Source organism: Panthera leo, chromosome C1 (genome assembly GCF_018350215.1).
Source record: "Panthera leo isolate Ple1 chromosome C1, P.leo_Ple1_pat1.1, whole genome shotgun sequence".
Taxonomy (NCBI): Eukaryota; Metazoa; Chordata; class Mammalia; order Carnivora; family Felidae; genus Panthera; species Panthera leo.
The window spans coordinates 175,537,499-175,564,506 of NC_056686.1; the positions used below are offsets into that span (position 1 = coordinate 175,537,499).

The following is a 27,008-nucleotide window of genomic DNA, read 5'->3' on the forward strand; positions in this document are numbered from 1 at the left end:
AAGACAAAAACAACGAAGGCAGGAGCCAATGATAGTTTTAAGAAATGGTTGTGTCTAACAAGTCCCTTTACATAGAAGTATATTAGTATTGTTTTCCAGTGTCTGTATTTAACATAAAACAATGATCATTTTGAAACTAAAACACTTATATTTAAAGCATATAACATGAAGACTTGCGTTGGAAACGTTGGAAGGGACTTTTGTTGGAAATTTGAAAAAGGCTAAATATAGATCTTCATTTCATAACAGCTGTAAAATGTAGAAAATTGTATAATTGACAAAATTATAAATCAACCTCTTTCTCTCATCTTACACAATAGAATTAACAAAGCCCCCCAAAGGATAAATCATTCCAAAATACAGACCATTTGTATGGTTTTGATTTTGTTTTAGATTTCCATTAGCTAACATAGTAAACATCTTTCAAGCAAGTACTCCTTTAGAGAGATAGTTTTGTTTATTAAAAATAACTTCACATATCACATATCATCCAAATACTTGAAAGCACTTCCAATTAATAAGTGTGCACCTCATAGGTTTAAATAAAAAAATAAATTTTTTATTTACAAATGGAGTGCATATTTTCTTATACTGCTCATTATTAATGGATTAAAATGCACTTTGCTGAATTAAAATATTTTACTTTTGTTACACATACACTTATTCAGGAAAAAAAAAAAAAGACATGGATGCTTCATCCCCTCTTATGATTGCTTCTTTTTTCCCGGCTTCCCAAAGGAGGGAAGCAGTAAGGAGAAACTTAGCAAGATCAGATAGAGCTGCCATCTTGAAATCAAATGGGAAAGAACAAGAGAATCACAATGATGCTGGTCTTGATAACACTAAGCTGCTGACATATACGAGCTACCTCCTCCCAGATTTTGTGTCACGTGAAAAAAAGTTAAACTTTATCTTTTTAAGCCACTGTCAGAGTCTCTGTTGCTTAAAACTGAAAAGCCTTTGTAACTGACAAAGAATTAATAAAAACATTTTTAAATGTTTTTACTGTTTATTTATTTATTTTTAGAGACAGCAAGTGAGGGAGGGAGAGGAAGAGAGAATTCCAAGCAGACTCCATGCTGTCAGTGCAGAGCCTGATGCGGGGCTCAATTTCACAAACCATGGGATCATGCTCTGACACAAAATCAAGAGCCAAATGCTTAACCAACTGACTCTAAAAGTATTTTTTAAGTACACAACCAATGGAAGTCCAAAGAAGGAAATTACATGAAGTAGAAAGAATTAGGAAAGGCCCTGAGGAAGATTTGTCATCTGTGATGGTCATGAAATGTTGGGATACGAAAGTAGAGTGAATTTTAGGTATAATTATGCTACCAGGAAAATCTCTGAGAAAAATGTCCAAATTATTGTTACTTTTATTAAGCCATCTGTTCACAAAGTCATTTTGATTACAGTTTCATTTAAGGCAAATATCTGATTTATATATTTATTACTACCAAGTAGTAACACATTTCCAACAATACATATGATACAATAAATGATACAATAAATACAACAAATGATTTTGCTATTTTGGGGAAAATTCCCCCAAAAGGTATAAATAATGAAGCATTTTGCAATTTTAAGATCCACACAAAATTGTATTTTAAATGTTGTTTGAGTAACTTATATTTATTAAAGTTTATTTTATCTTTATTTTGTTTTTCTTTCTTTACTGTTTTTTTAAACAATGGAAACAAAAACATCCAATCCCATTTAATCATGATAAATTATTATTTACTAATAAATGAAACTAGAGGTAGCCAGTGATTCATTGCAACCTTCATAAACCTGATTATTATATATATTCTAAAAATAAATACAATAATGAGCTCTTTGCTTCTGCATATATATGGGCATCATAATTATAGGATTGCGCAGTCTTAAGGTCAAAGCCGTAGGTCAGATCTCTGATCTTAACCAGCCCAGGACGAAGCTGCTGATTAAAACATGAAACTAAATACCCACACACAAAAGAATCCTATCCCATTGCAGGGGAATGCATTGTGACCAACTGTTTATTAGATTCAAATATTTTTGCTCAGCATAGGTAAGTTCATTAAAAGATGCTAATGAAAGCCAGATATTCTTGTAAAAAATGAGAACTCTCCAAATTTAATTTAAGGGTGAGGGTGATTAACCTAGTTATTTATTTAGAGTAAGAACACTAGATAATTGGTGTTAGAGGGAGCTTTAGTTTTATTCTCTCAAACAATGCTTAAACAGATAATTTTGGAATTTTTTCAATCATACATTGTCAGTTTTCTGAAAGTATGGTTAATTCTGCAGTCATAATAACTATGGGTACTCTGTGCCAAAGTATTAAGACCAAAAAATCTATTATGTATCTCAGTTTTCCCAAGGGAATTAAATAGTTTTAAGTTATTTTAGTATGGACTTAAACGCTAAGGTAAGTTATGTAAGAAAAATAAACTGATGCATAAAGGTCTCTACTATAACTATGTATTTTTAATATTCTGAATAGTTCAAAACAGGAATGACAGATTAAACATTTTAACATAAATTCCTTGGGCAGAGTAGACTTACAAAATGATACGTAAAAAGTTTTTTTGAGAGAGAGCATGCACATGTGTGCATGTGCGCACACAGGTGCAGAGGAAGCAGAGGAAGAGAGAGAAAATCTAAAGCAGGCTCCACGCCCAGCGCAGAGCCTGATGTGGGGCTCCATCTCACGACTGGGGATCATGACCTGAGCTGAAATCAAGAGTTGGACACTTAACCAACTGAGCCACGCAAGAACCCCAGTGATATGTGAAGTTATTTTTAATAAACAAAACTATCTCTCTAAAGGAGTACTTGCTTGAAAGATGTTTACTATGTTAGCTAATGGAAATCTAAAACAAAATCAAATATGCATTTGATTTTGTCATTTTTAACTAGTATTTATTTAAAATACTTAACTCATAGAATGTGTATATATACAAATGTACATGTAAATATGTATATATGGAACATAGATCGATATATATGTGTATACACACAAAACACACACACACACACACATATTGGTTGTATTGTCCCTTCATAGCTTTTTAAGAAGCTGATCTACTTATGGCTAAAACACACTAGTGCTCTGGGGTTCTGTAAGTATTCGTGGCTCTCCTGGGGTGAAAAACTAACTTATTTTACTTGTTAAAATATCTTTAAGCTTCCAAAGATTATCAGTATTATTTTGTGTGTTACATGTTGAATCCTATTCAGCAAACCCTGCACCCCTGAGAACAAGGGTCTGTCCCATACATACATATCATTCTCAAGCCTCCCTGACTCCCAACCTTAACCACCACCACACACACATATTTTTACAAAACCAAGAAATCATAGCTTGTTGTTTGCAAACTTTCTTTGCAAACAAAAACAAACGGCCCACGTTCTGAAGTAAAGCTGGCACACCTCTTGACAAGTTAGCCAATGGCAGAGTCTTCTGCCTCCATGATAGAAGTAGTGGCTTTTCTCCCCACCCCTGGCTGATAGGTATGTGTGAGGCCAGGCAGAAATAGTCAAAAGTAGGATCTGAAATATCCATGCATGCACACACCCATGTACACACATCCCCCTCTCTTTCTTTTGGGTGGCCATCTGGCTCTAACAATTTGGTCCATGAATTAAACTGATCTCTGTGTAAATGAAAGAGAACTTAATTCATGAATTAAGCTTTGATACCTAAAGAGTTTAGCCAAATATTTCTAAGGGTTTCCTAGTCAATTGGAATCATTACTTTTCTGTTTACGTTCATACACTATACCGGTTTTTGGGTGTTGGTTTTTTGTTTTTTTTGTTTTTTTTTGTGGTTTTTTTTTTTTTGGCATTTTCATCATTACTGTCTCCTTAGTGAAAAGTCCACATTCTTAAGTCCAGGCTTATTTTCTTTCTTTCTTTTTTAAATAGACTACTTTTTAGAGCAGTTTTAGGTTCACAGCAAAACTGAGCAGAAGGTAGAGATTTTCCATATACCCTCTGCACCACACATGCTAGTCTCTGCCATTATCAATATCCTCCACCTGAGTAGTACATGTGCGTTAAAACTGAACCTACATTAATGTATCATTATCACCCAAAGTCTATGGTTTATATTAAGGTTCATTCTTGGTATTGTACAAAATATAAAGTGACATTTTAACTTTCATAACTGTACAAGTTATTCCCTATCACAGAAGGAAATCTTTATAAATACATATTGGAGAAACTAATTCTTTTTTTAATTTTTTAATGTTTATTTTTGAGAGGGAGAAAGACAGAACGTGAAGGGGGCAGAGAGAGAGACACACACAGAATCCGAAGCAGGCTCCAGGCTCTGAGCTGTCAGCACAGAGACCAATGTGGGATTTAAACACACGAACCCGTGAGATCATGACCTGAGCTGAAATCGGATGCTTAACTGACTAAGCCACCCAGTCGCTGAGGAACTAATTCTTAAAGTCAAGTTAATCATTATCAAGTTTCCTTCAATTCTTCATAGATTCATAAAAACTCACATGGCTATTGTCAATAATCTGCTTTTTAATGCCTCAACTTTTTTGACAGTTAACTGGCAGCCTTGGTATTTGGGATTTTGTTTTGGTTTTGGTTAATTTTCTCTATATTTTCTTTTAAGCAATGGAATAAAAGTACACAAGTTGAAATAATATTTTACTAAATTTTTTGTTTAATTGAACCAACTGACCAACTCAATCATGACCATGTTATCAAATACAACATAAAGTGCCCAGATTGAAAATTAAATTTTCTCAGAAATATGGAAATTAAGAAAATATAACTACATTTATGCATTGTCTACATGTAGCAAAATAAACACATCACCAGTAAAAACCTTCATCAGACAAGAAGGTAGTACCTTAGGGCATGCTTGAGTTACCCAAAACTATCCTGTGCTTTTGAAAGCTTTGAATACATGAACTATGAAGAATAATATCTATGCTACAAAACAATGTGTAAGAAGGTGTCGCTCTTGAGAGGCATCCATAATTGTTATTTGGGTTTTTCAGCTTATTCAGACATCTGCCATTTTTATAAGGATCAGGAGAGAAGCCAGGCTGAGATTATGGCAGTCTGCTGCCTGGCCAGGCTGACTGTCAACTGGGCTCAGGTGGTCTTCAGAACTCCTCTTCCCTCTGCCTGACCTTCCTTAAGTGTATCTCCCCCAATATGCCCTCCAAATATGCCCTATATAACTAACTTCCCCCACTAGCAAACACTCCCATCCCTTAGCTAAACCTGCTCCAGGAAATGATGGGATAGAGTCACGTCCATGTATAAATAGCTGACAAAACTTCATTTATTATCATTCCTGAGTTATTTAAATTTTAGATAAACAACAAGCAAAGAATAAAGTATTTAATTTTCTAATGTCAGGATCTTGGCAAGTAAAGATAGTATTTCTTGCAGGATGGCAGGGAATGGAGTGGGAAGCAGAAATGTTCCAAGCAAAAGGGATGAGAGAAATTTAGTAACTTCAAATTATTTTCAGAATTGCTATAAATATTCACATATACTTAGACCAGATGAAACATTTCCACATAAAATGTGACTGCTAGTATTTGCTTGTATCAAGTAGCAGAATAGCAGCCCAACTTACAGTTTGATAACTTAAGCCATAATTATTTACAAGATTCATTTCATCCAGAGTCACCTCTGAGTTACTTTATTCTATAGAAAAATATTTGGTTGTCCACTGCTCATGGATGTTGATCTGTCATCTTTCACTCCATCAGCCTTGACACAGATTATTCCTTGGCTCATACACAAAAGAAAAGAATTCAACTTTCTCATCCCAATATTAAAAGAATGAAAATAGTAATTTATAGTATAGTGATTTTTATAGGAACATGATGTGAAAAAAAGGGCAGGAAAAAAAGGAGGACAGTTACCATGAACATATTAAAGTATCCCAATATGATGAAGCTGCTTGCTAAATTCTTCCAATACTCCATCAACTGAATAAAGAACAACTTCCAAAGTAACATTAGCTAAAATTCCAGTTTCTGCCTCTGACAATGGTCACAGGAGCAGTGTAAGATGAATGCACCATGACAGCAGCTGTGCAATTAGTAAGAGATGTTTTTATCTCAGGGCTACTCAAGGTCCATGTTTTCAATCATGAGCACCAAGGGTTACTGGCATTTTAGGTTGTGTTGTTTTCACATGGTTTTCTTTTCTTTCTTTCTTTCTTTCTTTCTTTCTTTCTTTCTTTCTTTCTTTCTTTCTCTCTTTCTTTCTTTCTTTCTTTCTCTCTTTATCCTTCACTCCCCTTTTCTTTCTTTCTCTTTTCTCTTTCTTTCTCTTCCTTCCTCCCTTATTCCCCTTTTCTTTCTCTCTTTCTTTTCTTTTCTTTCTTTTTCTTTCTTTCTCCCTTTCTTCCTTCCTCCCTCCCTCCCTCTCCTTTTCTTTCTTTCTTTCATTTTCCTTCTTTCTTTCTTTCTGTTTTTAAAATATTTTCTTTTTTCTTGCTTTCTATCACTTCAACCCAGTGGATCCTCAGTGACCTGTACTGTGATTATGTTACCAAGGAGAGGCCACATAAACAGGGACAAGATTTTCCTGAGATCCAGAGGACTTACAGGATAGAGAAGAGTTGCTGTGATTGGACAGGAATTTTTAAAATGAGTCATCTGCGGGGGACTCTAAAGAGTTCTCCCTAACCCCATGCCAGTGCATTTTCACGGTGGAAATTACCAGAGGTTACAGGTTAGGAATTCATGTGAATCACACATGGGGCAGATCTCCCAAGATGACGTAAAGAAAGACATCTTTTTTCTGATCTGAGATAGAGATTCTAACTCACACCTTCATGGATCAAAAGGAGAAAAATACTAAATCTCCATAAGTTAGAATAAAGTGCTTCACACAGCTAACAGAAAACAGACTAACAGAAAAAAAAAATAAGCAACAACAAAATAAACAAAAACAAAGAATTTAACATGTGTAACACCTAGAATGCAGCATAGTCCAGGAAGAGCTACAGATGGGGAAGCAGGAGGAGGGGTTCTAACTGCTAGTGACCCATGAGGCCTCAGACAAGTCACTTGACTCTCTGTGGCCCAATATGTAAAGCAATCAGTGAGAATCGTGACTTTCTTACTGTTTTAACACTTTGCGGCACTAATACTAGAATAGTTGAATTAAACATCCTATGTGTGTCACATGTCTACTGTTGTGTATAACAAATTACCACACAGCAGTTTAAAACAACACACACTTATTATCTCATAGTTTTCACAGGTCAGGAGTTCTGCAAGGCTCTGCAAGGCTGCAATCAAGGTGTTGACCAGTATTTTGTTCTTATCTTGAAAGCTGGCTGGTGATCCACTTCCAATCTCATGAGGTTGTTGGCAGCATTCAGTTCCTGTGGTTGAAGAACTGAGGGCGCAGGCTTCTTGCTAGCTCTCACTGTCAGCTACTAGAAGCCACCCACAACTCTTTGTCACATGGTCCTCTCCATGGGCCCCCTGATAATATGGCAGCTTGCTTTTTCAAAGCTAGAACAGAGAAAGAAAGAGCCTGGCAGCAAGATGGAGTCTTACATAAAATAATCACAAATGTAACAACATCCCATTACCTTTGCCATGTTCTGTTCCTTAGAAGTTATCTGCAGGTCCCACCCGTGCCCAAGGGTGGGAGGGGATTACACAGGACACGAACACCAGGAGGCAGTGGGTTACGGAGGCCATCTAAAAGCCTGTCTGCCACATTTGCATATTTTTTTCCTATACTCAGTCCTTTAGCAGACACGATCAGCTACCCTTTAAGATATACTCCAGATCTGCCTCTTTTCATCACCTCCATTTCCACCCCAGACTCCCTAGTCTGCCATTATTGTCTCTCATTTACACTACTCCAATAATCTCTTAACTTGTCTCCCTCTGTCTACTCTTGCTCTATTAGCTTACCACCTTACTCACATGACCTGGCTCCTGACCTCTTCTGTGATCTCATTTCCTACTGCTCTTCCCCTTTATCACTCTACTTCTGCTATCAACCAAGCCCACTCCTACCTCAGGACCTTTGCATGCATTCTTTCTTCTGACAGAAATGTTCTTCCCTCAGATCTTTACCTGTTGGTTCCATCTCCTCATCCATTCCCTGCTCAAATGCCACCTCCTCAAAGACCTTCTCTAATCACTCTACCTTATTTAGCTAACTGTTGCACCACTCCAGGCATTCTCTGTCTTGCTACTCAGTTTTATTTTCTTCATGGAACTTACTGATGTGTAAAATGTGTGTTTTATTGTTTAAAGTCTGTGTCCTCCACTAGAATGTAACATTATGAGGACAAATCACTGTATATCTAATAGTGCCTAATGTCATAAATATAAAATGAAGAAAAAATGCAAAAGCCAAACTTAAATTTTTAGAAGTAGAATAAAGTTGGCTATCTGATAATTTTACTGTATTTTCCTTAATCCTTTATTGTCCTTAATTTCTAATTGCCATGGATGAATGATAGCTTTATCAATAATTGTCACCTATACATGCCCAGCTTTTTGGAGACCACTATCTTATTTGATCAACTCAACAGCAATTGTTTCCATTGAGGGAGCCCCTGCTCTGAGTCTAAATATCTGGTGAGGCAAAGATATTTAAGAAGAACTCATATGCTTTCCATCAAGATATACAGAAGGCAAGGATTCAGGAATTAGGAGGAAACACCTCTTCTTTATTAGAAACTCCTAAAATCAGCTATTTCCATCTTTGATATGCACTGGAGGTAGCACTGGAGGTGAAAGGAACATTGGTCCAGCAGCCAGGAGACCTAAATTCTAGACCTAATTCTTCTGCAAATACAGCTATTTAGAGCATCGTTTATTTGCTTTGAGCCTCATTTTACTTATCTATAAAATGATAGAGTTTAGCTAGGTGACTTCCAAAGTCCTCCCCAATATTAAAATTTTTGAAACCTATGGGTTCCACCAATCTATAAAGTTCTATAAAAGGGTAACTAGTGAGTTGTGTTACTCAGCAAAAGTCTGTCCAACTAATCACAACACCTGTAGAAAAAAAAGGGAAATTACCACCAACAACAGTAACAGCAAGGGTGGTTCATCCTATTCCTCTGCAATTATTCTGTCTTCCCATCAATAGTCCTGACATTTATAGTGCTGACATTTGTCTTTCAGATTAATCAGATCTTATCATCTGAATAATAAACACCTGGGCCAAAGGAAGAGTAGTTGTTTTAGTTATCCATATCATATTCTAAAAGCTCCTTATACCACAGCTACCCAGTTTGAAATTCTGGCAATATAGAATAAAACTTTCTTTTATACAACCCACAGAAATAATCTGATAAGACAGAAAAGAGATTTACCAATTTGGATGCCAATGAACTTGGATAATGGCTGTCTAGAAGGCTTCAAGAGTCTGCTAATTTTCCAGTAGTAACATGTCACCTATATAGATAGCACTTCAAAGTAATTCCATATACCATGTTATTTTTGTCTTTCCTTTATAAAATTACATTATTTGAGGTCATTTATAGTCCATATTAAGACACTGCATGAGGGGGGCCTGGGTGGCTTAGTCAGTTGAGCATCTGACTTCAGCTCAGGTCATGATCTCACGATTCATGAGTTCGAACCCTGTATCAGGCTGGCTGCTGTCAATGTGGAGCCTGCTTCAGATCCTCTGTCCCACTCTCTCTCTGCCTTTCCCCCACTTGTGCTCTCTCTATCTCTCAAAAATAATAAAATAACTATTTAAAAAATAAAACATTGCATGATATTCTAATTAAAGTAATAATAATAGAAAGTTAATTAAAATTACTTAATAGTAAATTAATCATTTTTTATTTTTTATGGATTCCCTAGCATCCATGTGAATTAAAGAAATGTTATCCTAAAAGAAGTATCCTTCAATTTGCTTATGCTTAATTCACTTAAGATTAGAACAGTCAAAAACAACCAAGGGTAGGTTAGTCAAAGATAAAACTATTAAATTTGGCTTTCTACTTGAAGATATTACTGTGGTTTGACATAAATAATAGACATTATAAAAACACACAGGAGGGAGAGAGGCTGAGAAGATGGCAGAGTAGGAGGACCCCAAGCTCACCTCATCCCAGATGCAACTAGATAACACTCACATTGGTGTAAATAACCCAGAAAGCAACCCACACACTGGCAGGATAAACTGCCACAACTAAAGTAGAGAAGAGGCCTCATCTAAGAGGATAGGAAGGGCAGAGACATGGTGAGGAGCCCTGAGCCATCTTTGATTGGGAGGGAGCCAGGGGCACCAAAAAGGGCAAGAAACAGATTTTGACACTGGGGAGCCCGTAGGGAGAAGACAAATCCCCATAACATCTGGCTTTGAAAATGAAAGGGACTGAATTTCATGAGTTCTCATAATCAACAGGACTTTAAAACCTGGAATTTAAAAAATCAGCAAGTTCTGTTCTGGGAGAGCCCAGAAGATGTTAGGAAGCTGAGTCCCTGCCCTTAAAAAGACAGCACTGGCAGACAGCCTGTGGAGAACCAGCCTAGAAGCAGCAGCTTGAAAAACACCTGGGGCACACAGGAGGGAGAGTTATTTACTCATCTCCCTGTCCCAGAATGGAAGGGATCACAGGGAGACCCTTCCAGGAACAAACGAGCTGGTAGGCACTATTTCCATCCCCCACCTCTCAGCATAAACACACACAGCCACCTGCAGGAACCAGCACAGCACCAATCCTTACTAAGTAACTTGCTTACACCAAGCCCCACACCCCCATGTTCGGCAGATCTGCATTTTCCAGTCATGCTTGCCTCAGTCCCAGCGCTGCAGGTCCCTTCCCCCGGAAGACCAGCATTAACCTCATCAACACTGCATCTCTCAACCTGCACATTTTGCAGAGCTCTGCTCTTCACAGCAGCTGTGTGTCCCTTGTGGAAGAAGATCAGGGCACAGAGCCTGTGGGCATGGGCACTTTGTAGAGCAGCCCTGGCTGGCCCCACAATCTGCAGCAGCTGTGCATCCCCTGTAGTAGAGGCCCAGTGCCACTTTGATAAAAGTGGGCACACTGTCCACTACTTTCAAGAGCAGGAGACATGGCTGACTTTCTTAACACAGAGAAACAGACTCACAGAGTTAGAAAAAACAAGGAGACAGAAGAATATATGCCAAATGAAAGAACAGGACAAAACCTCAGCAAGAGACCTAAGCAAAACAAATATAAGCAATATGCCTGAAAGGGAATTTAAAGTAATAATCATAAAGAACTCACTGGACTTGGCATGCCTGGGTGGCTCAGTCAGTTAAAGTGTCTGACTCTTGGTTTTGGCTTAGGTCATGATCTCACAGTTTTGTGAGTTCAAGACCTGCACTGGGCTCTGTGCTAACAGTGTAGAGCCTGCTTGGGATTCTCTCTCTCCCTCTCTCTCTCTCTCTGCCTCTCCCCTGCTCACACTGTCTCTGTCTGTCTCAAAAATAAATAAACTTAAGGGGGGGGGGGGCGCCTGGGTGGCTCGGTGGGTTAAGCGCCCAACTTTGGCTCAGGTCATGATCTCACGGTTTGTGAGCTCGAGCTCCACATCGGGCTCGGTGCTGGCAGCTCGGAGCCTGGAGCCTGTTCTGGATTCTGTGTCTCCCTCTCTCTCTGCCCCTCCCCTGCTCATGCTCTGTCTCTGTCTCTCTCAAAAATAAATAAACATTACAAAAAAAAATTTTTTTAATAAATAAATAAACTTAAAAGAATAAAAAGAAAAGAGTGGAGGATATCAGTGAGATCTTTAACAAAGAGATAAAAAAGAACCAATCAGAGGTGAAGAACACGGTAAATGAAATTAAAAATAGCTTGATGGAATAAATAGCAGGCTAGAGGATGCAGAAGAACAAATTAATGACCTACAAGATAGAGTAATGTAATCAAGGAGAAAAAATGGGATAGGGATTGGTTCGACTTATGTGATCATTATCATACAACATCCATTCACGATAAAAACCCTCAACAAAGTAGGTTTACAGGGAACATACCTCTACATAGCAAAGGTCTTATATGAAAAACCCACAGCTAACATCATACTCAATGGTGTTGAAAAACTGAGAGTTTTCCCTTAAGATCAGGAACAAGACAAGCATGTCCACTCTCATCACTTTTATTCATCATACTATAATACGTCTGAGCCACAGCAATCAGACAACAAAAAGGAATAAAAGGCATACTAATTGGTAATGAAGAAGTAAAACTTTCACTATTTGTAGATGACATGATACTGTATAGAGAAAACCCTGAAGACTACACACACACACACACACACACACACACACACACAACACAAAACTATTAGAACTGGTACATGAATTCAGTAAAGTCGCAGGATACAAAACCAATGTACAGAAATCCATTGCATTTCTATACACTAATAATGAAGCAGCAGAGAGAGAAATTTAGAAAACATTACCATTTACAATTGCACTAAAATTATAAAACACCTAGGAAGAAACTTACCAAGGAGGTGAAAGACCTGAAAATTATAAAACACTGATGAAAGAAATTGAAGATGACACAAATAAATGGAAAGACATTCCATGTTCATGGATGGGAAGGACAAATATTGTTAAAATGTCTATAACACCCAAATAAATCTATAGATTTAATGCAATCTCTATCAAAATACCAACAGCATTTCTCACAGTACTAGAACCAGCAATCCTGAAATTTGTATGGAACCATAAAAGACCCCGGATAGCCAAAGCAACCTTGAAAAAGAAAAACAAAACCAGAGGTATCACAATTCCAGGCTTCAAGTTATACTACAAAGCTGTAGTGATCAAAACAGTATGATGCTGGCACAAAAACAGACATACATATCAATGGAACAGAACAGAAAATCCGGAAATAAACCCACAATTATATGGTTAATTAATCTTCAATTAAAGATGCAAGGATATACAATAGGAAAAGACAGTCTCTTCAACAAATGGTGCTGGGAAACTGGACAGCTACATGCAAAAGAATGAAACTAGATCACTTTCTTTCACAATACAGAAAAATAAAACTCGAAACTGATTAGGGACCACATGTGAGACTTGAAAACATAAAAATCCTAGAAGAAAGCACAGGCAGTAATTTCTCTGACATCAGCCGTAGTGACGTCTTTCTAGAAATGTCTCCAGATGCAAGGGAAATAAAATAAAAATAAACTATTGGGACTACCTCAAAATAAGAAGCTTCTGCACAGCAAAGGAAACAATCAACAAAACTAAAAGACAACCTACTGAATGAAAGAAGATATTTGGAAACAACATATCCAATAAAAGGTTAGCATCCAAAATATATAATGAATTTATACAACTCCATATCCAAAAAATAAATTATTATCTTCAATTTAAAAATGGGTGGAAGACAAACAGACATTCTCCAAAGAAGACATCCAGATGGCCAACAAACACATGAAAAGATGTTCAACATCACTGATCATCAGGGAAATACAAATCAAAAGTACAGTGAGGTATCACCTCATATCTGTCAGAATGGCTAAAATCAAAAACATAAGAAACAACAGATGTTGGCAAAGATGTGGAGAAAGGGGAACCCTCTTGCAGTGTTGGTGGGAATGCACACTGGTGCAGCCAGTATGGAAAACAGTATAAAGGTTCCTCAGAAAGTTAAGAATAGAACTACCCTATGATCCAGCAATTGTACTACTAGGTATTTACCCCAACAATACAAAAATACTAATTCAAAGGGATAGTTTATAGCAGTACTATCTACAGTGTTTATAGTAGCACTATCTATAATAGCCAATTTATAGAAACAGCCTAAGTGTCCACCAACTGATGAATAGATAAAGATGAGGTAGTATATATATACAATGGCATTATTAGTCATAAAAAATAATGAAATCTTGCTATATGTGATGACATGGATGGGGCTAGAGAGTATTATGCTAAGTGAAATTAAGTCCATCACAGAAAGACAAATACCATATGATTTTACTCATATGTGGAATTTGAGAAATAAAACAAAGAAAAAAAGAGACAGACCAAGAAACAGACTATTAACTATAGAGAACAAACTGACGGTCACCAGAGGAGAGGGGGGTGGGGGGATGGATAAAAAGGTGATGGTGATTAAGGAGGGCACTTATCATGATGAGCAGTGAGTAATGTATAGAATTGGTGAATTACTATATTGTACACCTCAATTGAATATAACACTGTATGATAAAACTATACTGGAATTGAAATTTAAAATTTTATTAAAAAAACACACATGCAGGGGCGCCTGGGTGGCGCAGTCGGTTAAGCGTCGGACTTCAGCCAGGTCACGATCTCGCGGTCCGTGAGTTCGAGCCCCGCGTCAGGCTCTGGGCTGATGGCTCAGAGCCTGCAGCCTGTTTCAGATTCTGTGTCTCCCTCTCTCTCTGCCCCTCCCCCGTTCATGCTCTGTCTCTCTCTGTCCCAAAAATAAATTAAAAACGTTGAAAAAAAAAATTAAAAAAAAAAAACACACATGCAGAGGAAATAAAAAGGAAAGACTGACAAAATCTGGCAGACAATGCTTATTGGAAAAATAGAATAATCTTGCTTTTTTGTGGTTTGGGGGGGTTCACTGTTTCAAGTTGTATTTAAAGTCAAGTTAGTTAACATATAGAGTAATATTGGTTTCAGAGTAAAATTTAGTGATTCATCATTTACATAGAACACCCAGTGCTCATCGCAAGTGCCCTTCTTAATACCCATCACCCATTTAGCCCATTCCCTGTCCATTTCCCCTCTAGCAACCCTCAGTTTGTTCTCTATAATTAAGAGTCTCTTGTGGCTTGACCACTTTAAAGAAGCCTAGAAAACAGCTCTAAGATAATAAAGAAAAAGGCAACAGTTTTATTTCCCAATCTCCAAATATTTCATAATTATATCATTGGGGTTACCAATTCATTCAAAATGACTGACTTCCTCTGCTTTTGCCCTATTTTGTAAGGCTTAAAAATGTACACAGACCACCCTGTTAGGATTGATGCTGCAGATGGGAAGACTATATTCCCCTTGCAAGCTGCTTCAGTCTGGCATTCAATGTTAATGAGTAAATAGAACAAAGTATGAACATATGAGGTCTCAAAGGAAAAATCAAGAAAAATTACAAATATAATAGTTTCCCAGGTAATTCAGACAGAAGAGAAAAAAAAGAGAAAGGGATGGATGTTGGGGAAGCAGTAACCATGAACTAACTTCCCAGGTTGGAAAGATTTGCGCTGGTGGTGAGACATGATGTGAGACAGAGGCATGCTTTAACCAGTATTAGGTGAGTAGATAATCGCTTCCATCTTCCTGTTTGCTTTGCCTATGTCTTCACAGATTGGTAACTGAAAATGTAAGACAGATGTTCTCTTCCAGTCATCCAGTGACTGTGATGTCATTTAAAATCATACTTCAGGGCGCCTGGGTGGCTTGGTCAGTTAAGTGTCTGGCTCTTGATTTTGGCTCAGGTCATGATCTCACAGTTTGTGGTTCAAGCCCCAAGCTGGGCTCTGTGCTGACATAGTGGAACCTGCTTGAATTCTCTCACTGCCTTTCTCTCTCTCTCTCTCTCTCTCTCTCTCTCCCTCTCTCTCTCTCTCTCTCTCTCACACACACACACACACATACACACACATACACACACACACACAGAATAAATAAACTTTAAATATATCTATAGATAGATAGATATAGTATAAAAAATAAAATTACAGTTCATTCATTATATGGGATGATTGCACAACACTCTAACAGGCTAAGATTGCATATCCTAATCAAATACAAATGTCCCAACTCCCTCCAAAGGGCATCAACACCGTTTTTATGGGAACAATGCTGAATCTGGGTTTGGGTTTGGGATCCCACTGTGATGATGTGGTTAAGACTGCAGGAATTCACTGTGATCATGAGCCCCAGGTATCTGGATGCTAATATTACTTCGAAACCTCTCAATCTTGCTATTTTAAACTCCCAATAATTTTCTGCCATCTAGGTTGAAGACCTAGAACTTGTTTCTATGCAAAAGGATGCACTCCCAATAGTCTTTTACTTACATAACTATATGATAATAGGAAGAAATGTCCTTCATCTTTCTCTAGGATCTAGATTTCGAGGCATGGATATGCCAAGGGGAGAGGGTAAACAGGTCCCTGCTCTGAGGAACCTGAGACCAAATCATTTAACCAACTTTGGGTTCACGTTTAGGTCAATGAACTGAAAGCCTGAATGTGTTTCTCAGAGAATAGCTGAAGGAAGAAACAGCAGTGTTCCTTTCCAAGACCACAATATGGATAGAGCAGTGGTTGAAGTCAGCTGAGGCTGGTGGACAGTGACCAAGGGCCATTGGTGGAGAAACAACACCAAGACTGTGGTACCAAGCCAAACTGGGAGAGCCTGAATTGCTGCTTTGGGGCATACCTGCATGATATAGTGCTTTGAGATTCTGCCAGTGGTACCTGCAGGAAGATACCTGGTAAAAGATTAGACTTGGGGCAGTCAAGTAGGTTGGAAGTTTGTATCATAATAATTTACATAGGAAGGAAGAATTGTGAACTTAGTTTATTCATAGGCTGGTGAGACTTGGGACCTATAGCCCAATATCTATATAAGCTCCTTGAAGGCAGAAGTCTCTGTGACTTAATTTCTTTACCTACAAATGTGGGTAAAGTTGAGGATTAAATTTATGTATAATTTATATAAATATAAATTTTTATATCTATATAATATGTAAATATATATTATATTTACATATAATATGTAAATATATATTATATTTACATATTACTGTGTTTATTATATACTTATATAATAATTTATATTATCTATAACACATTTCTATATTAAATGAAATTAAATATATATAAATAAATATATATAAATCATTGAGTATCTAGCTGTAGTAAGACACCAAGAAATAAGAATTCAGGTACAGTTTTGTATATTTACCCCCCAGGACAGCAGGAAAAAAGGGAGGGAGAAGTAAGAGAGAAAGAAAAGGGAGGGACAGAGGGACTGAAGAAGAAAGAACTAAGGAAGAAACAAGGGTAAATATTCCCCTAATGTCCCTAAAGAACAACGGATAATTCCTAAATATGCAGGAAAATGTTGTTATAGAAATAGTATAGAAAGCACACAATTACAGAGGCACCTGGGTGGCTCAGTTGGTTAAGCATCTGACTCTTGGTTGCCACTCAGGTCATGATCTCACAGTTCTTGGGTCGGGGTCGCTCTCTCCCTCTCTCTGCCCCTCCCTTGCTCGTGAGTTCTCTCTCTCTGAAAAATAAATAAATAAACTTTAAAAAAAAAAAAGGGATGCCTAGTGGCTCATGGTTAAGTGTTGAACTTCAGCTCAGATCATGATCTCACAGTTCTGGGTTCTAATTCCGCGTCAGGCTCTGTGCTGTCAGCTCAGAGCCTGGAGCCTGCTTTGGATTCTGTGTCTCCCTCTCTATCTGCCCCCTCCCCAGCTAGTGATCTGCCTCTGTCTCTCAAGAATGAATAAAAAAGTTAAAAGAAATAAATTAAAAAGAAAGCCCACATTTACATAAAACAACTCCATATTACTCAGATAAATCCACTCCCTACTTTGTTGACACTTCATTTAATACTTTAGCTGGATTCTTCTATCCACAGATACTACATGACTGACAGAAGCTCTGCAACAGGGGCAGCCCCAGGACATCCCAGCTCAGAGTGGCAACCCTGGGCCTCCACACTGCGGCAGTCCTGTGTTTCCAGCATCCGTAATGGCCCCAGGGGGCCGCCAGTGGGAGAGAAGATGGCAACTCTGCAACAGGTACTATCAGAACAAAGGCTCATACAAATAGCAAGGAAAAACCAGACGATATCTCTTCCTGCCCACAGACATTCTGCAGATTGCTCTTGGGAAAGGTGATGTCCTGATTCTACCTATAACAGCAATACTGAGAAAGGCTGGTGTGGCATAGGATCTACCCTGGCCCTATTTTCCCCCCTCAGTCTCATGTCATACGTTCAATTAGAGATGCTCGTTTGCAATTTCCCTCCTCACTATACTACCTCGACCCCACCTCTTCTCAAAAAAAAAAAAAAACCCTAGAATATCTGAAGTCTATTAAACTAGAACCATATATATTTCCCTTTTGTCATAATGTATATAAAACCATGCCAGGTACCAGCAGACACCGAACCAATCCAATTCTCTATACTTTTAGTCAAAAGTGGATATAGATTGAGGGCTCTCAGTGGAAAGTCCTCTTTGTGCTCATGCTGAGTGGAAGAATCATTTTCATGCCACTGTCATTCTGGAAGAAAGTGCTCATCCAAGTAAAGCCAAAATAGAAAAAAGAGAAAGTTAGTATCAGAGAAAGACTGGCATTATAATGTTGCTCCCACATAGGACTGTGCTTGTCACAGACCATACACTCATCCAGTTTAGGATGAATTGTTCAGTTGACCCTGGTTGTGGTCTTGACTCTGCTATTCACTAACTGACTCAACCTACACAAGAACCACAACTTCGATAATCTGAGTCCTCATAAAATAAAAAGATGTGAAAATAAAAGCCATTTTTCTTTCTCAGACTTTGAATCATTTCATCAAAAAAAATCTTACGTGTGAACCCCAATAGGGTAAACAGATATAAGAGTAACTGTGCATGTGTAGGGACGCTAGAATGAAAGGGAGCAGAGCCTTATCCGCTGGTCCCTTCCTCCATCTCTTTGATGGCCACTGAGCCATCAGAGAGTTCAAGGATAATTGTGATCTCTCAGCTGTTCCTCCAAAAAGTCTATAATATTCTGTGTATTTGCACCTTCTTTGGTGACACAATTATTATGTTGCAACAGAATCAGCTACAAAGCAATCCAAACTATGTTCTTCTTGGCCCTGGAGTTCAATAGGGTGCCTCAGGACTCTCCGGGGTAAGGAAACCCAAAAAGGAAGCCAGCCATCAGAGCTCTGTAACTTTCCCATCCCATCTCCCACCATTTCTCCACTGCATCTGTGTTTTTACCTATTTTATTTCAGGGCCATGTAAGATTTCTTTTGAGAAAAAGATTCTGTTGCTTTAAAAATTGAAAACCTACTATTTTAGCACAGTGGTTCTTAAGCACAAGAAAGATGGCATTAACATACACCTCACAGTCCCATGGGCAACCCCAGAGCTGGAGGCAGCATCTTGGCCCTTTTTCCTCCTATTCAAGAGCACAGAAAGGTTTGTAAGAGGGTGACAGCAGTGTTACCATAGGGCTTGCCTTGCATATATGTATTTGTTCCACCTCTGTGGCTAACATGATTGCTATCCCTATCACAGTAAGCAAGAAATAAATAGGTACATAACTTAGATACCTCCTTATTTACATAATATTCTATCCAGAAGCAGCAACTTCGCCAACCATGAAAAATGAAGTTTTGTAATTAAAAAGAACCAAAATACACCACCACGTAACTAAGAGGAGTGTTTTCCTTCTAGCTACTTTATGATTTGTAATTCATCTTCAAGCCTGCATTGGCAGGTCAGCAGGCCTAAGGAGTCTGATATAAGGTGGGTTTTCTTTCAATTCTTTCTAAATGGTGGAGTTTAAAAGACTTGAGAATCACACTTAGAGGAAGATGAGGGGTCAATATGCAGCATTTAAAGAGATGATTTGTGACTTTTCTTTTAAAGCCTGATATATTCAATTTTTTAATGTTTATTCATTTTTGAGAGAGAGAGAGAGAGAGAAAGAGTGCAAGCGGGGGAGGAAACAGAAAGAGAGGGAGACATAGAAACCAAAGCAGGCTCCAGGCTCTGAACTGTCAGCACAGAGCCCCATGTGGGGCTCGAACCCACGAACCTTAAATTTTATTAATTTCATTATTAAATTTACATAAGTACATAAAGATCATTTAATGCATGTGGTTTTTTAATACTAAAAAGGTGCTTTTAGAATAAAATAGAATCTGATCTAAAGGAACCATGGAGATCTTTTATATCTTTCAAATAATCACTTTACTGAAGTATGACTGACATGCAAAAAGCTGTACATGTTTGATGTACAGCACTTCATCAGTTTGGAGGGAAGTGTACATCTGAGAAACCACTGCGACCAAACCCAAGTTCTTCTGCCTGATGCACAAAAACAATTACTGAGACATTCTCACTAAGACATGTATGCAGCATGCAAAGGGCTTATTTAGCAAAGGGCTAAAATCTGCCTCCCCAAACGAGAAGAGTAAGGGAGATTTAAGGGCAAATGAAAAAGGTCTGGGTAAAAAGTTGCTGTTGTGCTTATTCGTCTGCAGCTGCACTTAGTAGTCCCATTAACCTGCTGGTTAATAGTTTCACTATCACCACAAACTTTGCCATAAATATGTCACCTTCAAGAGATTTATTTATTTATTTATTTATTTATTTATTTATTTATTTATTATTTATTTATTTATTTGTTTGTTTGTTTAGATAAAACACTCAACATAAGATCTACCTTCTCAGCAAAATGTATTTTTAACTATACAAAAATATAGTATTTTTAACTATAGGCCCTATGTTGTATAGCAGATCTCTAGGTCTTATTGATCTTTTATAACTGGAACCTTGTACCTTTTGACTAATGCTTCCCCATTTTGCCCTCCTCCCAGCCCCTGACATCTACCATTCTATGCCCTACGTCTAGGAGTTGGACTATTTTAGATTTCTCATATAAGTGGAGTCATTTTATATTCCCTCACACACCTCCATCTTCTCCAATGCCCAACTCTTGAGCAAATCAAGCTCAAATTCAATAAAATTACAATATAAAAATAATTATTGACTAAAATCTGGCAACTAATTGACATTAACAGGATTGAGAACTAGATTTTCATAACTGATATTTAGTTTTGGGATGTTTCAGCTTTAAAGATGTGAGGAAAAACACAACAGTCTTTATATAACTATCTTGTTTGAGCATTGTGAGTGATTAATGGGGATCGAGGCCCAGGGACTTGGGGAAAAGAAAGCACAGGAAAACATATAGAATCTGAAGACCAGCTAAGTCCCTCAGCTGGGACCCAAGGAGAGAGAGCCAACTGGAAAAGCTTTCTGATGGAGTTTGGAGAGGGAATCCAGGGGCCGAGATTTTTGACAAGCAGCTTTCAAGTCCTTTAATTCTTATTAACTACCATAATGTAGTATCTGTGTCTCTTACCACTGCCTTAGAATATGAAAAAAAGGGCTCTGTCCTCATTTGGGGGCTATAAAGAAGAGAAACAAGGATTGACATGGAGTGTGGTGACCAGATTGTTGGTGACAATCAAGAACTGAGAGGGCAGTTAAATAAAAAGTGGCAAATGACAACTGGACAGGCAAGACTCTAAGGAACTCTCAAAATTACCCAGAAGGGAAATGAGTTTCTTGTGGGCAAACAAATGGGAGTTTGCACAATTTTTATTTGGATATTAATGAAAAGGACAATCGCAGAAGGCTGGAAAATATAAGGCACTCCAATTACACTTGGATTATAGAACATTCTACTCACAATTATGAGATTCCTTCTCAACTAATCTGGAGTTACATCATGACTACATTTAACTTTCTAAAAGCCTGACATATGGCAACAACTGGTTCAAACCATTCTACCTTCTTTACTTGAAGAATTGGAGCTAAATGTCTATAATTGGAATCCTTATTATATCTATTTTGTACCGCTGTATATCCCCATGGAATGGAAAAGGAGTTCAGAAGAGAAGAGAACTAACATTTTATCAAGGAACTACTAAGTCCCAAGTGCTGTATAAACATTGTTCTCATTTAATCCATAGCAACCTTCTGAAGGAGGCACAATATATAAATTAAGAAATTAGGGCTCAAGGTTAAATCACTTGCCAAGGTTACAGTGTTTTTCATGCTTGAGTAAAAAGAATAGACCCCTTCATAAGAATCACCAAGAATATGTCAAGTCCTTGCTTTAAAGCACATTGATCTAAGATAATAAGTTATGAAAGCAACTTCTAGTTATAAATTGCCACTGCAAAATGAAGACCTTAATTTATGTAAGAGTAAAAAATAATGTAAAATATCATCATTGAATTGAAAATACACACACCACCTCAAAATAGAGGGAACTGAAAGTAATGTCTTCAGTCCCCTACGTGTCCACAGACTCTTGAAAAAATTACAATTTTACCATACTCATCATTTCAGGCATGAACAAAAGGGCTAAACAGTCCTCTATATCAATGTACAATGTTAGATTGTTGGAACTCATTTTTAAGCTTACTGTCTGCTATGAAAACCCATATTCCTGATTTCTAATTTGTATACAAACTTCCACAATGTAGAGTTGTGCCTTTGCAAAGCTTTGTCAAAATGGGTCAGCCTCAGAAGATCAAAGCTATGACACCTTACACCATTTAAGTCCATTATTTTTGGATCTGGTTTCCCCCAGGGTGCATCCTGCTTCCACTAGCATGTTCAACTGGTTTGAACACTCGAGACTCAGCAAGTTGATCTGTCCCTCCCCCTCAGAGCCCAGCCTTGCTCTAGGCTCAGTTTAAACAAACCGGTTATAACTGCTCTCTATATGTCTTACCCTTCAAGAGCAATTTCATATACAAATTCCAGGTTTCAACTCACATGACACAAACTTAAGTCTAAAAATAAATGGGTCTTTTTAAGCAGGAATTTCCTTCATCTCAGAAACTGCACCAACCACTTCAACAAGGATGTGATTTGGCAGTCTTCCAGGACTCCATTAGGATCCCTCTTTGTAGTGCTAGAGATAGATATCACAGGTAAAAGCAAAAGATCTACAAGTATAGATGGAAAATACATTGTGGAAGTCATGCACCAGGTCATGATCAGTGCATTTTTCTTAGTCATTCAGACTTTATCTTCAATTTATTTTACAGACTTTCATTAATAATTGTTTTAAGATCTATGACACGTAGAGGTTAAATCTCACTAAACATCACACAATGAGAATTATTTCTGATTGGGAACCCAGCCCCTTTCCCAATAGGGATTTCATTTGCTGCCCTTTTAGATAATATAATTAATTCAAGTGGATTATAGAGAAAGTAGGTGAACTAAACTAGAGAATTAACATTTTCAATGAGCACTTACTGCCTGTCAGGGACTATACTGGATGCTTTACCTACTTATCTCATCAAATCCTTAGTAATCCCATGAGGTAGTTATTGCTATGCAATCCTAAAAACTACATTTTCACCCAGACAATCAAATACTGCAGGGCAGTGGGGCCTCTCGAATCTCTATGTTAGAGGGCCTCAGGAGCCACAATATAGGAGAACTATGGGCTTGTCTTAAACTATACACAGGAAGCACACTGTTCTTAGATTAGATATTTGGTTATTGCAGTTTGGAGAGGTGGCAAAAAGTGATGTGGAAGGACTCACTGACCCCCTCCCTGAGTCCTCGGGACTGACTTCCTTGGAGTATCGCTGCTTTGTGACAACAGTGGGGACCAGCACTGTGAGAGTAAGGACTCACCATGGATCTTAGATTACTACAAGAGTGAGTATATAATAAAAATGCATGTGAGGAAAAAAAAAAAGGAGGGAGAGGAAAATCTAAGCTGCAATTTTCCAATATGAAAGAGCTAGTTATGAAACTAGAAATGTGAGGCTTTCATAGCAAAATGGGAACTATGGTTCATAGCCCCCACCCCCCCTCCCCAAGAGTGTTTTCAATTGCTTTCTCTGCATTATTGAAAGACTGACCTTCTGACTTAGGAGGTCCTTTTCCACCCAAAATGTCTAAACACACCAGTTCAAATACATGGTGTCAGCAAAACATTAAATCCAGGCTGTATATATTTTTTCTCTCACTAGTAAGAGCTGAGCCAGCTGTTCTCATGTGCCTGCTTGGGCCGGGAAGCAAGAAGCACACAAGTATGTGGGAGAGAAGGAGTGGTGTCAAGGTTTGCACATGCCTGCAGATGCTATCACTGGCTTTCAAGTTGTATTGATTGACATGTTAACACTGGAAATGTCACTAAATGATTAAAACTGGAAAAAAAAAAAGTTTGGGTTATACATGATTCTCTGACTTCTTGCTAGGGAAAAGAATGAACATTAAATTAATCCTATATGCCATTTCATCTCTTGTAAGCTCCGGAAGAGCAATTTACAAAAAAAAAAAAAAGAAAAGAAAAGAAAAAATTATAGCTAGTATTTCTTTCCTCCCCTCCTTTCCTCATTTTTTTCCTTCCCTCCTCCTTTTCTTTCTAATAGAAGCCTAAACAATAAACTTGCTTTCCAAATAAATGATTGTGCTATTTAGTTAAAAAAAAAAAAGAAGCTGACAAAATGTTTTTTCCCTTAATACAAAACTCCAGTCAGTGACTGAGCTGTTTTCAGTCTGGGGTGTGTTTGTTTTTGACGGGTATGAGTCTGCAGTCCTTTAGCGCTGACACTGATATCTGAGACACGTCACTGGAGGCACTAGATAGCGAGAGTCCCAGGCTTGTGGAAGGCTGAAGCATGCGAGGTCGTATCTCCTCTTTGCTTTCTACCAGCCGAGCTCCCCTTCCTGCAATTCTTCTCTAATGTGCTTTTTTGCCCTTTTGTCAAGATTGCTTGCTATCTCAATCCCAAAATATCCATGACCTTGAACAGAACATACATGATTTCTAAAAGGGAAATCGTAGAATCGATGGCAAACTTTTTTTTTTTTTAATTTTTTTTTTCAACGTTTTTTTATTTTTGGGACAGAGAGAGACAGAGCATGAACGGGGGAGGGGCAGAGAGAGAGGGAGACACAGAACCGGAAGCAGGCTCCAGGTTCTGAGCCATCAGCCCAGAGCCTGACGCGGGGCTCGAACTCACGGACCGCGAGATCGTGACCTGGCTGAAGTCGGACGCCTAACCGACTGCGCCACCCAGGCGCCCCGATGGCAAACTTTTTTTATACATTTTTTCTTCCCAGGGAATAATAGCTATCTTGAAAGAACAACCCAGCACAAATGTTATGTATGCTTTATTGGGGAATCAAAATTATAATTTGAGAAAGACTCAGTTAAATCAGCCAATTGACAAATACCAAGTTCACCGCTTCTAGGTTGAGTTAGAAGTTAGATTTCTACCCTTCCTTCCCGACTCCCCCTCTCCTCACATACGAGCCAGTTGTAAAATAAGAAACTTATAAATGCCTATCTCCTCAAGTAAAATCTCAAGGATAGTTTAAATTTCACCAGAAAAGATAGGCAAATCTGATGTGAGAAAGATGAGGTTGCTGCCCACTTAGAAATAAGTAAGGTATCAAACCAGGAGCTGGTCCTAGAAAAGATTTTGAAGTGTGTGTATTTGTGCGTATTTCCCTATTGTTTCTGGTCTGCACTTTCTAACCCACTTGTAACAGCCCCACCCTGCTGCCCAGAGGCTGCACCAGTTTCCTGCACACCACTCAGCCCTCTCCAAAGCTGTTCTCAAGTAGGGATCACAGAAGCTTGCACTCAATGCCACTATTGGGTTAGTCCAAGTAAATTCATTAATCTCATGAGCATATTTTGAAGATGGGTCTTTTCTTTGTGGAATAAAAAGAATTTCCTTTGTTAAATGAATTTAGGCATCCTCACATGGGGTTAGGACTGTAGTGGTGGTACAGGCAGAGAGTTCCCTATACTACTCTCAAGACTGACTTCTAGGATTAGTTTTTAGATCCAGGCCCAGCAATGGCAACGGGTCTGTGTAAACATGTCCCATACAATCTGCATTTGAAAGAATTTTATGTGTTTGTGACACTTGTACTTTGCAAGCCCCATTTCTGTAGCAAAGTACAAACACCTAGTAAATTGCCTTTTCTTTAAAATAATAATAATAAATCATTTCACAAAAATATTTTTATAGCCGTCAGCCTCACAACAACCTGTGAAGTGGACACAGGTGACCTTGTTTCCCAATTGTACAGATTGTGAAATCAATGCCCAGAGAAGTTGAGGACTGTGTTAAGGGTCAAAGATCCCGAGTATTCTCAGAAGTCTTTCCTTCGCACCAGTGGTTTCCAAACATGACATCAGAATCAGATTCTTAGATCCTACCTCTAAGAGGTCTGCATAGGCCTGGGAATCTGCACGCTTGTAAAGGGTTCACTAGTGATTCTGGTGCTCAGACAGGTTCACCCTAACCAGGTATTAATAACTAGGCAGGTAAGCAGAGGAAATGTTGACATAGCATGGTGTCTCCTGTGATCATCCCTTCAATTGGTAATGTGTTCAACTGGACGAGGTCCTCAAAAGAACCCAGACGTAGAAGGGGTAGAATAGAAATATAAAGAAAGCAGAGAATGCAGATTTGGGGAAGGAGCAGAAAACTGAATATTAATTCCAAATTTCTAGTCTAGAGTTCTGTTTATAAAAACATTAATTCAGATTCCCCCAGTACACCAAAGGAGGAGTCCAGAGTTGCTGCTGACCATGTTGATCCTGTACACAGAGCTATTGTAGAAAAGCTGGGGGATGGGGCGCCAGGGTGGCGCAGTCGGTTAAGCGTCCGACTTCAGCCAGGTCACGATCTCACGGTCCGTGAGTTCGAGCCCCGCGTCAGGCTCTGGGCTGATGGCTCAGAGCCTGGAGCCTGTTTCAGATTCTGTGTCTCCCTCTCTCTCTGCCCCTCCCCCGTTCATGCTCTGTCTCTCTCTGTCCCAAAAATAAATAAAACGTTGAAAAAAAAAAAAAAAAAAAAAAAAAAAGAAAAGCTGGGGGAGCCATCCCTTCCAGAAACCCAGAGGGGCACCCTGGAGGACTGAAAGCTCTCCTTTGGTCCACTGTGGAGCCACTTATTATCTGCAGAGCACAGAATGTTCTTCTTCGTGCCAATGTTTTAACCAACATAAAATTTCAAACCAGCTGTTGGCTTGTGTTAGATGTGAAACGCAAAGGTTAATGCTGAGAATAAACAGCACTCAGCAGCAGGAAACCACCTGCAAGATGGCTTTTCCCATCAATGCACAGGATGTCTTTAGTCCCAAGGAGAAATTTGATAAAGAACAAGGGATGTGGTACCAGACAGTCTGGGTTCAAATCGTGGTACCATGACTTAATGGTTTGCGAACTAGATGAGGGTATTTTACCTCTCTGACTCTCAGTTTCTCC

The 27,008-nt window shown here is 38.4% G+C and overlaps 1 long non-coding RNA gene across 1 annotated transcript; it reads left to right on the forward strand.

Annotated features, from left to right (window-relative positions):
• The first annotated feature begins 17,428 nt into the window (after nt 1–17,428).
• On the forward strand, nt 17,429–23,923 carry LOC122226379. The gene is made up of 3 exons (XR_006205604.1): nt 17,429–17,752; nt 23,276–23,431; nt 23,749–23,923. It is a non-coding gene; the product is annotated as an uncharacterized LOC122226379 (long non-coding RNA).
• The last annotated feature ends 3,085 nt before the right edge of the window (nt 23,924–27,008 follow it).